The 12990-nt window shown below is 50.3% G+C and overlaps 1 protein-coding gene across 10 annotated transcripts in view; it reads left to right on the top strand.

The window, feature by feature from the left end:
* The window catches only part of LOC105496244 (tumor protein p53 inducible nuclear protein 2), a 41170-nt gene that overhangs the window by 20616 nt on the left and 7564 nt on the right, over positions 1-12990 (top strand). For 2 of the 10 annotated variants that reach the window (XM_011766457.3, XM_011766452.3), the window contains exons 1-2: positions 11415-11596; positions 12442-12558. The gene's annotated coding sequence lies outside the window, so the exon portion shown is untranslated. The other 8 variants (XM_011766455.3, XM_011766456.3, XM_011766454.3 and 5 more) reach the window with 8 other exon arrangements.

Below are 12990 nucleotides of genomic sequence, written 5' to 3'. Positions count from 1 at the left end.
CAAAATAATGGGTAAAAATATCAATTGCCACATTGTAATAACAAAATATTGGAAACAAACTTTTTCTCCTTATGAGATGGGATATATAGAGTGCATCTATTTGATGGGATACTATGCAGGTTTGAAATAAAATGAGGCTGCTCTCCATATTGATATGGAAAGGTCTGCAAGATAGAGTATGAAGTGATGAAAAAACAAGGTGCAGAATAGTGTCTCTATGTTTATGAAAAATACATGTATTATATGTTGGATTTTATAATTTTATTTTTTTATTAATTTTTTGAGACAGCATCTCACTCTGTTGCCCAAGCTGGAGTGCAGTGGTGCAATCATGGCTCACTGCAGCCTCAATCTCCTGGGCTCGAGCAGTCCTCCCACCTGAGCCTCCCGAGTAGCTGGGACCACAGGGCTACACTACCACACCCAGCTAATTTTTATATTTTTTGTAAAAACAAGGTTTCACCATGTTACCTAGGCTGGTCTCAAACTCCTGGGCTCAAGTGATGCTCTAGCTTCAGCCTCCCAAAGTGCTGGGATTACAGGTATGAGCCAACACACCCACTCTGCATCAGATTTTAAATGCACAGAATTCCTCTGGAAGGAATCACAGGGAACTGGAATTGGTTACCTCCAGGAAGGAAACCAATAATTGGGAACTGGGAAGGGAAGGACACCTGCTTTTCACTGTACTCCCTATTGAAGTTTTGTAATTTTGAACTATTGCCTCACAAGTAAGTAAGGAAGTAAAAAACGTTAAACCATAATTGTAAAACTGGAAGCAAAATGAGCTGTACAAAACAAAACACTTCCTATATGTATGCACACGTTGTGTAGAAAAAGAAAAGAAGGATACACTTCAAACTGGTGGCAGTAGCAGAAGGTCTCTGGGACTGGATAACGAAGGGTGGTCAAGGATGACCTTGGCTTTATCTTTTCATCGTTGTTGGGTTTTTTGTTTGTTTGTTTGTTTGTTTGTTTTGAGATGGAGTCTTGCTCTATCGCCAGACTGGAATGCAGTGGCACGATCTCGGCTCACTGCAACCTCCACCTCCTAGGTTCAAGCAATTCCCCTACCTCAGCCTCCCAAGTAGCTGGGACTACAGGTGTGTGCCAGTATGCCTGGCTAATTTTTTGCATTTTAGTAGCGAGAGAGTTTCACCATGTTGGGCAGGATGGTCTCGATCTCGTGACCTCGTGATCCGCCCGCCTCAGCCTGCCAAAGTGCTGGGATTACAGGCGTGAGCCACTGCACCCGGCCTGTTGTTGTTGTTTTTTAACATATAGGGTCTCGCTCTGTTTTTTGTTGGTTTGTTTGCTTCGGGGTTTGGTGTTTGTTTGTTTCGGGTTTTTTGTTTATTTGTTTTGAGATGTCATCCAGACTGCAGAACAGTGGTGCAATCATGGCTCATTGAAGCCTCAACCTTCCAGGCTCCAGCAATCCTCCTACCTCAGCCTCTGGAATAGCTGGGGCTACAAATGCATGACACCACATGTAGCTTTTATTTTTATTTTTATTTTTTGTAGAGACAGGGGTCTCATCATGTTGCCCAGGCTGATTTTGAACTCTGGGGCTCAAGCAGTCCTCCTGCCTCAGCCTCCCGTGGAGCTGGGATCACAGGTGTGAACCACCATGCCTGGCCTTGCTTAGATTTTTATATAATATTTCTGTTAATTGTTACTTTTTTTTGAGATGGAGTCTAGTTCTGTCGCCCAGGCTGGAGTGCAGTGGCACGATCTTGGCTGGTTGCAACCTCCGCCTCACGGGTTCAAACGATTCTCCTGCCTCAGCCTCCCTAGTAGCTGAGATCACAGGCGCCCACCACCATGCCCGGCTAATATTTGTATTTTTAGTAGAGATGGAGTTTTGCCATGTTGGCCAGGCAGCTGGTCTCAAACTCCTGACCTCAAGTGATTTGCCCACCTCAGCCTCCCAAACTGCTGGGATTACAGGCGTGACCCCCGTGCCCAGTCTGTTACATCATTTAAAATCCATTTTAATCTTTAAAGGTAGGCTTCAGGTGGATGGAATACAGCCACAGCTTGGCAAAGGAATGAGGCTGACTCTCCCCCTTCCGAGGGAAGGATTCATGTTGTGCTCTTTGTCCCACTTGCCTTCCCCAAGGACAGCCTGGCTCAGGGGAGGCACCGGGGCTATTCCTGGCGTCATTCCAGAGAGCCTCTCTTGTCACCTCTCACCCACTTGGCTCCCTGTCACCAGTGTTCTGGGCTGGGCTGAGAAGCAGCACGGATTGACTATTGGGTTGTATCTCCAGAAGCTCCATCAATGTCAGGTTAGGCAGAGCCAGCCCAGGAAACATGGAACATCTATCTGCTTCTGGCCTCTTACCTCTTTGTGTTCCTATGAAGCCCCACTTTTTTTTTTTTTTTTTTTTTTTTTTTTAGATTTTGGCAGTTACTTGGAATATTCTTTCCCTTTGATACTCCACTACCTTTTTCCTCATACCCCAATTTATATTTCTGTGTCATCTCATTCAGTGGAGAGGAGGCATCTGAAAAACCCATCAGCTAGATGTGTAGGGATTTAATGTTCCTACATTAATTGTATTTTAGGAGGCATCTAAAAAGGACGATGCTTAACTATGAGGAGAGACACGATAATGATGGAATTCCTGGTACCGGTGGAGAAGAGATCCTGAGGCAGAAAGGCCTTGCTATCACTCTTCAGTCATGTTGATAGGCAGTGCCACAAAGGGCTTAAGAACGTGGCACTGAGGCTGGGCACCATGGCTCATGCCGGTAATCCTAACACTTTGGGAGGCCCAGACAGGAGGATTGCTTTAGCCCAGGAGCTGAAGACCAACTTGGGCAATATGGGGAGACCCCGTCTCTATACACAACAACAACAAAAAATTAGCCAGGCATGGTGATGCACACACGTAGTCCCAGCTAATGGGGAGGCTGAGGTGGGAGGATTGCTTGAGCCCAGGAGGTTGAGGTTTCAGTGAGCTGTGATTGCACCACCACACTCCAGCCTCGGCAACAGAGTGAGACCCCATCTTAAAAAAAAAAAAAAGAATGTGGGGTTGCCATTCTTTTGGAGCCAGGCTGCAGGCTGACAGATTCGTATCTGTCACTTAGCAGCTGTTGAACCTTTGACAAATAACCTCTCTGTGCCTCAGTTTCCAAATCTGCAAGATGGAGATAAGAGTAGCTCCTTTATAGGACTGTTGTGAGGCTGTAATGAGATATTACATGAAAAGCCTGTAGTCCCAGCTACTCAAGAGGCTGAGGCCGGAGTACCACTGGAGCCTCGAGTTCAAGTCCAGCCTGAGCAACATAGTGAGACCGCCATCTCTAATTAAAGAGAAAAAAGAGAGAGATTTAATCTCTCTGTAATCCCCATCACTTTGGGAGTCTGAGACAATTGGATCTCTGGAGCCCGGGAGTTTGAGACCAGCCTGGGCAACATGATGAAACCCCACCTCTACTAAAAATACAAAAATTAGCCGGGCATGGTGGCTCATGCCCATAGTCTCATATACTCAGCAGGCTGAGGCACAAAGAATTGCTCGAGCCCAGGAGGCAGAGGTTGCAGTGAACCGAGATCGTACTTGGGTGACACAGCAAGACTCTTTCTCAAAAAAAAAAAAAAAAATCAAAGGGCCTCTGATCTATGCCAACCACTCCTTAAAATCCCTTTGGTTCTCTCCAATCTCTCACATCCCACCACTGCCTCTCAGTGGCCTTCACTCACCAAACCTGTTACTCTCCATGAAAAACTGTACCCCCAGGCCCTTTCCCTCAGGCCTCACTTTTTTCTTTTTTCCCTCTCACCTCCCCATCCTGTCTCTGTTACCCTGTTATCTCAGTTCCATATCTCAGAAGCCTAGAAAGCAGGCAGACAAGACAGAACTCTCCTTAAAAAGTGAGGGGCAGGCCAGCTGTGGTGGCCTATACTATAATCCTAGCACTTTGGGAGATCAAGGCAGGCAGATCGCTTAAGACCAGGAATTGGAGACTAGCCTGGGCAACACAGTGAGACCTGGTCTCTACAAAAAAATTTAAAAATTAGCCAGGCATGGAGGTGTGTGCTGTAGTCCCAGCTACTCAGGAGGCTGAGGCAGGAAGATTGCTTGAGCCCAGGAGTTCAAGGCTGCAGTGAGCCATGATTACACCACTGCACTGTAGCCTGGGTGTCAGAGACCCCATCTCTAAAAAATAAAAAATGTGAAGGCCGGGCGCAGTGGCTCACACCTGTAATCCTAGCACTTCGGGAGGCCAAAGTGGCAGGACTGCTTGAGTCCAGGAATTCAAGACCAGCCCGGGCAACAAAGTAAGATCACATCTGTACGAAAGAAAGAGAGAAAGAAAGAGAGGAAGGGAGGGAGGAAGGGAGGGAGGGAGGGAGGGAGGGAGGGAAAAATTCACCAGACATGGTGGCACAGGCTTGGATAATTTTTTAAAAATTATTTGTACAGAAGGGGCCCCACTGTGTTGTCCAGGCTGGTCTTGAATTCCTGGCGTCAAACCATCCTCCCACCTTGGCTTCCCAAAGTTCTGGGATTACAGGCGTGAAGCCTGTGTGTACTGATTTTCTGTTGCTGTGTAACAAAACCTCCACAAACCTAGGGGCTCATGACAGCACCTGTTTATTAGCTCACAATTCTCTAAGTCAGAAGTCTGGGCACAGCTCATCTGGGTTCTCTGCTTGGGATACCACAAGGCTGAAATCAAGGTGTTGGTTAGGTATGTCCTCATGTGGAGGCTCAACTAGAGAAAGATCAACTTCCAAGCTCCCTCGGGATGTTGGAAGAATTCATTTTCTTGTGACCATATTAGTGAGGCCCTGTTTTCTCACTTTCTGTTGGCAGGGGACCACTCTTAGCTTGTAGAGGTCCCTCTTGGGTCCTCATCAGGTGGCCCTCTCCACACATGGCAGTTTGGTCCTTCATGGGAGCACCAGCTGCTCGAAAAAAATGACTCTGTTAGGTAAAAATACTGTACGTTTTTGAAACATGCACCAACTGTTTAGCTCTGTGATTGTGGGCAAGTTTCTTCAAGCAACCTGAGCCTCAATTTCCTTATTTGTAAAGCTGGGAAAACAACAATGCCCATCTTGGAGGGTTACGGGCACATAGAAAAATAATCAATAAATATAAGCTGCTGTTTGTATTCTTTTTTTTTTTTTTTTTTTTTTTTTTTTTTTTTTTTTTTTTTTTTAACAGAGTCTTGCTCTGTCGTCCAGGCTGGAGTGCAGTGGTGTCATCTCGGCTCACTGCAACCTCCGCCTCCCAGGTTCAAGCGATTGTCCTGCCTCAGCCTCCCGAGTAGCTGGGATTACAGGCATACACCACCATGCCCGGCTAATTTTTGTATTTTTAGTAGAGATGGGGTTTTGCCATGTTGGCCAGGCTAGTCTCAAACTCCTGACCCCAGGGGATCCACTGCCTCCCAAAGTGCTGAGATTACAGGTGTGAGCCACCGCACCCAGCCTACATTAGTTCTAACGAATAGACAGGGTCTAGACACAGAGAGATTAGATGAGTGAGGGGCAGGGTTCCCTACATGGAGGAAACTGCAAGAGCAAAATCCTGGAAGCAGGAAAGCTGGTGGTTTATTTGCAAAGGGTATGTGTGTGCATATGTGTACAGAGAACTCTGAAAGAGTAGGTGAACACAGCTTTGCTTATCCCTCCAGTCAGAATTTACCAGCTGCTTACTGTGTACCCGGTACCATGAAAGGGTGCCCCGCCAGCAGTGTGAATTCAGCCTGGGAGCGAGAGGGAGCCAAGGAAGAGCCATGAGTTGGAGAGGGAAGTGGTCTGAGCTTCAGGAAGTTAATTTGCTCCTAGCAGAGTGGTTGACTCAGCAGGAGGGAACCCCCTTCTCTTCTGCACCCTCTCCTCCCTAGCCTCAAAGCATGCTAAGGACCCAGTTCCCAAGCAGAGACCCAGGAGGGAGCTGCAGAATCTGGCCCTGTCTGGGCAAGACAGATAGGATGCAACTCCAGATGCCAGTTCCTTTTCTTTTGCTCCTGGATGGCCCCAAAGCTATCCCTTCTAACCACGATGGTCAAGGAGGGATAGAACAATTTCTCTTTTAAATGTTACACGTGGGGTTGGGCACAGTGGCTCACACCTCTAATCCCAGTACTTCAGGAGGCCAAGGTAGGAGGACTGCTTAAGCCCAGGAGTTTGAGACCAGCCTGGGCAACATAGGAAGACCCCCGTCTCTAAAAAAAAATTAGTAAAATAAAGTTCTAAACGTGGGAAATCATGCTGGGCACTCAACTACAGCAGCTTACTTGGGTACTTGTCCACACTCACAAACATACCCCTGGGACCCCAAAGGCACTGTCAGACGGACTCAGACCATGGCAGACGGACTCAGACTAAGCCAGGCTTTTGGCTTGCTGCCACCTGCCTCTTCTCTCTGAAATGAATCCTGTCCTGATCATCACCTCCTTGCTGACAGGGCCATTAAGTACAGTTCACACAAACAAGCCACGATGCCTTGAAGTTGAGCCTGGGAGGTATGTTAAGGGAGCATGGAGCCAGCCATTCTGCTGATGGGGAAACTGAGACAAAGAAAAAGGAAGTGACTTGCCCAGGCTCAGGCAGTGAGCCCAGGACAGACCAAGACTGAAATCTGACAGTCAGGCCAAGGTTTATACAAACACACACACACCCCGCCCACAATTTGAGTTACTCTCAAATGTAGACATCTGTGGATTGAACAACAAAGGTGTTTTTTTTTTTTTCTGAGCCAGAGTCTTGCTCTGTTGCCCAGGCTGGAGTGCAGTGGTACGATCTTGGCTCACTGCAACCTCTGCCTCCTGGGTTCAAGTGATTCTTCTGCTTCAGCCTCCTGAGTAGCTGGGATTAAAAGTACCCGCCACCACGCCTGGCTAATTTTTGTATTTTTAGTAGAGACAGAGTTTCACCATGTTGGCCAAGCTGGTCTGGAACTCCTGAACTCAAGTAATGTGTCTGCCTTAGCCTCCCAAAGTGCTGGGAATTACAGGTGTGAGCCACCCGGATCACAACAAAGCTTTTTGAATAGAAGTTCTTGGAATATGGCCTCTTGTTAATGTGTAGGCCCATCTGTTGGGGTAATTTGGGGATTATGCCTGCTCTAACTGGCTTTACCAATGAAATGTTTTCCCCTCTCTGTCTTAGTTTTTTCACCGGTAAGATAGGAAGAGTTTATTATCTATGTCAGAGGGATTCCTCTCAACCTCACTCTCTATCTCAGGGCAGGGGGCAGGGGAGGGTGGGGAAGGAGGGGAGTAGTGAGCCAGTTCTCCAGCCAAGCGCAGAGACTGGCTCATACCCGCAAGTACACACAAGGTCCTTTGAGCGACACACACAGGCTGACACATCACTTAAGGGGGCAAGGAGGGGGGCAGGCAATGGGAGTGGCAAGCAGTGGGGAGCCCCCAGGTGAGGGCAAGCCCAAGGAATAGAAGGGCGGCCTCATTTTTTTTTTTCTTTTTTTTTTTTCGAGATGGAGTCTTGCTCTGTCGCCCAGGTTGGAGTGCAGTGGTGCAGTCTCAGCTCACTGCAACCTCTGCTGCCCAAGTTCAAGCAATTCTCCTGCCTCAGCCTCCCGCGTAGCTGGGACCACAAGCTCACACCACCATGCCTGGCTAGTTTTTTGGTATTTTTTAGTAGAGACAGGGTTTCACCATGTTGACCAGGCCGGTCTCGAACTCCTAACCTCAGGTGATCTGCCTGCCTCGGCCTCCCAAAGTGCTGGGATTGCAGGCATGAGCCACTGCGCCCTGCCTGAAGGGTGGCCTCTTGACCTCCAGTCCTGGAGCCCATGAAATTGGGCAGGTACTCACACCTGGGCATGGGTTAGATGGGTGTGGGTCCCTATTAACTCTGAGCATGAGCTCATGTGCACGTGTGTATGTTTATATATGGGTGCCTTCATTGTATGCACAGATACGCCTGATTATCCATGTGCGTGCATAGGAATGGCACCCTCTGTCTGCTTGGAAATGAGACTCCAGAGTTACCCAGCATGATGCTCACTGCCTCATTTTTTTTTTTTTTTTTTTTTTTTTTTGAGACAGTGTCTCCCTATGTTGCCTAGGCTGAAGTGCAGTGGCATGATCACACCTCACTGCAGCCTCAACCACCCAGGCTCAATTGATCCTCCCACCTCAGCCTCCTGAGTAGCTGGATCTACAGGTGCAGGCCACCACACCTAGCTAATTCTTGTATTTTTAATAGAGACAGGGTTTTGCCATGTTGACCAGGCTAGTATCGAACTTCTGGGCTCAAGTGATCCTCCTGCCTCGGCCAAAGTGCTATGATTACTGGCCTGCACCACTGCGCCCAGCTCCGCTGCCTCTTTTTACAGCCCACTGGCCCAGACCAGGGTCTCAGAATACTAAGCCCACTTTCTGGGGCCAGGGTCAGTAGATGGCTTTGCTGCTGTGTGATTCTAAGCAAGTATCTTGACCTGCGTGTGCCTCAGTGGACTTCAGTTTCCTCACCTATAAAATGAGGGGTTTGGATGAGTTGAGGTCTGAAGTATCCTCCAGCCCAGATAATAAATCTTTGTAGTGGACAGGAAGAATGGGTCCCAGGGGTTTCAGGAGGGGACTTCCATGGGTACCTGTGACTCTACAGAGAAATGGAAGACTGAGATCTGACTTAGCAGCCTAGAAATGGGGTTCAGCTAATGCTGGGAACAGAGTCCAGTCACATAGGGTACCAGAGTGTAGCCAACAGCCCCCTTTTCTGGGCTTGGGGAACCAGAACCATGTGCTCAACAGACCATTGCCTGTACACAGGGCAGAGAGTGCAGGTGTACATTCCTGAACCAGCCACCCTTCTTAAGCTTCAAGCTATAACTACTGAGCCTTCGATGAAAGTCTACTCTATGCCAGACCCCCACAAGCTGGGTGGGGGCAATACGTGGACAAAGACCCTGCCCTTGGGATGCCAGCCATTCACTTGAGAAGACATACACACATACAACGAGTGATCATCATTTACTGTTTACTGAACAAATAAATGACTGTCCATCAAGGTCGCCATCAACTGGTGGGAAGGAACAAGGAAGGCTACCTCGAGGAAAAAAGGGTAAGTAGAACCTCTCTCTCTCTCTATTTTTTTTTTTTTTTTTTTTTTTAAGAGACAGGGTCTGGCTCTGTCATCCAAGCAGGAATGCAGTGGCTTGATTATAGCTCACTGTACCTAAACCCAAGTGATCTTCTTATCTCAGCCTCCTGAGTAGCTGGGACTACAGGTGCATGGCATCTGGCTAATTTTTTCATTTTTTGCAGATAACGGGTCTCGCTATGTTGGCCAGGCTGTTCTTAAACTCCTGGCCCCGAGCAATCCTCCTGCCTTGGCCTCCCAAAGTGCTTGGATTATGGGTGTGAGCCACCACACCTGGCCAAGTAGAATCTTGAAGACAGGAAAGATCTGGATTTCAGAAAGTTCTGAAGAAGGCATTCCAGGCAGAGGAAACAGCTTGAGCAAAAGGGTGGAGGTGAGAAAGTGCCGTAGAGTGAACGAGGAGTTTAACTTTAGCACAAGATGCATGCAGGAGAAGAGGAGGTGAAGCTGGACAGAACTGGGGCTGGAGCATGAGGGGCATGAGTACTGTGTTAGGAGTGTGGGGCTTTAGGAGCCACATCAGGTTTTAGAACAAACAAGTGGCTTGACAGGAGAGATGTGTTAGGGATTATTTAGTTAAAGTCAGCAAGTAGGTCTGAGAGGGTATGAAGTTAGCAGGAAGTAGCTGTGATAGGCAGAGGCTCAGAGTTGCATGGAATGAGGACACTTTGGGTATAACACTCCAAGGGCCACAAGGCGACTCCCCTCTCCACCCCTCAGCCTCAGGTTATTTTTTTCTGGCTTCTTCCTCTGTCCCTAGGGTTAAGGAGTCCCTTGGGGGTTTCAGATGAGGCTGGGACAGAGTTTTATCACTAGTGCATTAACCTCTGGCCTAGGTCACCTCTGGCCTCCTTTTGGGCTAGATGGGCAGTTCTCAGACCCTCCCCCACCAGCCCTGCTGTGCTGACCTAGAACCTCTGGCCCTGGAGATTCTGATATGTGTATTTGTGGTCTCTTCTCAGGCATCTCCCAGGCCACTGGGAGAGCTGGGGCCTAGAACGTGGGGTGGGCGGAATCCTGAGGGCAGAGAGTTTGGAAGAATCTTACAATGGCAGCTCTAGAGGGAAGCCTGGATATGTTGTTTGACAAACTGAGACCCAGAGAGGTAACATGACTTGAGGTCACACAGCAAGTCTAGGGCACCGACAGGACTGAAAGCTAGGACTCTGGGGAGCCTGAAGCGCCCTGAGGTTTAGACCATCTGGTGCATGTAGACAATGGAGAGGGTCAGGGCTGGGAGCTATAGGTTCAAATCCTGGCTCTGCCATTGACTATACTTTTGAGACCTAGGAAAGTCACTTGAGCTCTGTGAGTCTGTTTCCTCAACTGTAAAACGGGGAAAATATCCACCTTTTGGGGTTGTTGTGAAGATTAAAAAAAAACACACATAAAGCACCATAGCACAGGTCGTGGCACACAGTAAGTGTTCAATACATGTCAGCTAGTGGTATGGTGGTGCAAAAGTAGGTGCCTAATAAATGTTGAATGCATTGTTGAATATGAGTTCACATGCTAACAGTGAGATTGTGAGACTCAGCTTCCCCACGTGTAAATCAGGACTCCTAATCAGCCCCTGTCCTGCCGCTTCTGTACAGCCCCAGTAGCAACGTGGATTAAGTAAGGTGTGAAAACGTTCAAGTGCAGAGCCCTCTCAGGTCAATGTTTACTCAGCACAGGGCAATTCCTCTCAAGTCCTACTCTGCGAAATTTCCCGTCAGCTTCACTAACTTCTCTACATTCCCAGATGCTCCCCCGGAACCGGGGGTGGGGGATGTCCCTCTTCTCTCAAGCCTGCAGAGCTGAAGAAAAACCGGGGTGGGAAAGCAGAAAGTGTGTAGGGCTGAGGAGCTGAGCCCGAGGAGGGAGGGAGAGCAGGGAGAAGGGCAGTGGGGAGAATGGAGGTGCACAGACGTGGTGTGGATCAAGAACAGGGTCCGCATCGCGGGACTTGGACATGGGATGCAGTGAAAGGATTTGGGGAGCAGTGGGAGAGGTGAGGGTGCTTCGATCCGGGAAGAGTCAGGAAAATGAGGAGCCGGTAGGAGGGAGTGGAGATCCTCCTCGCGGAGAGCTCGCCGCGGCGCAGGGCTCCCAGCTCCCCGCAGCTGCCTCCCCGAACACTCACCCTCCCGGTTCCGAGAACGTTTCCCGGCCCGAGCGCCCGGCCCGCAAACCGGGAGGGGAGGGGCGGGACGGGGGGGATCCGCAGCCCGGGATTGGCCGCCGCCCCGCCAGCCGGTGACGCGAGGCGGGCGGGCCTCTTTGTGACATCACAATCAGCTGTTTGAACGTTCCAATTTGTGCCGTGAGCCCCGCCGCAGCGGCCGCACAGACTCAAAGCCCGGCGGGCGAGCTCAGCAGCCCGGAGCGACCGCGGCCCCGCCGCCGCCTCCCCCGCGAGCCCCCGCGATGCGGCCTGGCCTGTGAGCGGCCGGCGACCCAGGGACGCCCCGCCGCACAACTACCTCAACGCCGTGCCGCCCCTCTCCCGCCCCCCAGGTGAGTCCCGACCCGGGTGGGCCTAGGGGGCTCCCCCGCCACGGACACGCCCTGAGCCCCCCGCGCCCAGGCCTTTGTCTCTCTCCGCCGGCGGCCGCCGGGGTTGCGTTCCCGGCTCCCAATTGGTTGCCGCACCCCGGTAGACCATGACGTCGTTCTATTTGCATATGACATTGAGACGTCACCAAGGCCGGCACCGCCCCCACAGGCTCGGGTCGCTTGTCCTCCCGTGACCCGGTAGCCGCTGTGTCGGGGCTGGGCCCTGGGTGAGACGCTGCAATCCAAAGGGGGCTGCAGGGGGTCGGCGATTTCCTAGGGCTAATCCAGGGGCTGGGGTCAGGCCTCTGATCCCCTACTTTCTCTTTGCAACCTGAGAAGGAGTCACACGGCGCTGCTGGGCCTAGGTCGAGGGGGTCGTCAGGAGTTCGGGGCTACCTTGGACTCCAGGTGGTTGGTACAGCACCAGATGGTGGTGGGATCCCCTCCCTCCGGCTCCAGACTCTGCCCCCAGGGACTAACAGAATAACATCCTCCTAATCCCTGATTTGTGTGCAGCGCCTTAGCTGATGTCACTCCCAGACCCAAAATGAGGGGTCTTAGACCCCAGTTCATGGAAGGGGCAACAGGCTCAGAGAGGAGAATTAGCTCACTCGAGGTCACACAACCAATTAGAGTCATGCTCACTGAGTGACAGATGCATTATTAGCCAGGGGCATAGACATAATAGAGGCTCAATACAAGTGGTAAGATACACATCTTCCTTTCGCTGGGGACCTGATCTTGGGCTCAGCCTCATCACGGTTTGATAGGCTCCTAGGTCTCCTTACTCCTGGACCTTTTTCCAGGGAATCTCTGGAGATTGGTTCACGTTTTGTGGTCCTGACCCCTTCTGTCCTCACTGTACCTTGGAGTCCTAGAGTCCAATAAAATCGCTGCCTCCCAGCTGTTTGGATCACAGAGAGGTGAGTCGTTGGCTGCCTCGGGGTGTCTCCAGGGCTGATGTTGGGGTTGGAGGGTGGGGTGAGGGTTCCCTCTATTGGCCCTTTACCTCCCCAACTTCCTAGGTTGTCAGCTAGGAAGGGCCTGACCTGGCCTAGTGCAGACAACTCCAAGTGTTTTGCTGCTCCCTCCTCACCTTTGCCCACAGAGAGTATAGGAAAAGGGATAGGATAAGGAGAGTTTCTGACTTAAGTGGATGGGCCTAGAGGCTGAACCAGGAACTCCATTCCTGCTGGGAGTTTGCTCAAGGATGGGCTGGGGGTAGGGACGGCTTAGGCACAAATGCTATTCTGGGCAGAGCTGCTGTAGTTATTAAAGGGAATGGTTCTCCCTGGAGCAGAACTGGGAATGTGAGAACCAGGAAGCTGGCAGGGCTGGGAAAGGAAATCTGGGAG

The sequence above is a fragment of the Macaca nemestrina genome, chromosome 15, assembly GCF_043159975.1.
Source record: "Macaca nemestrina isolate mMacNem1 chromosome 15, mMacNem.hap1, whole genome shotgun sequence".
Classification (NCBI taxonomy): domain Eukaryota; kingdom Metazoa; phylum Chordata; class Mammalia; order Primates; family Cercopithecidae; genus Macaca; species Macaca nemestrina.
The sequence above is the reverse complement of the archived record's forward strand: the minus strand, read 5'-3'. Positions and strand labels throughout refer to the sequence as shown.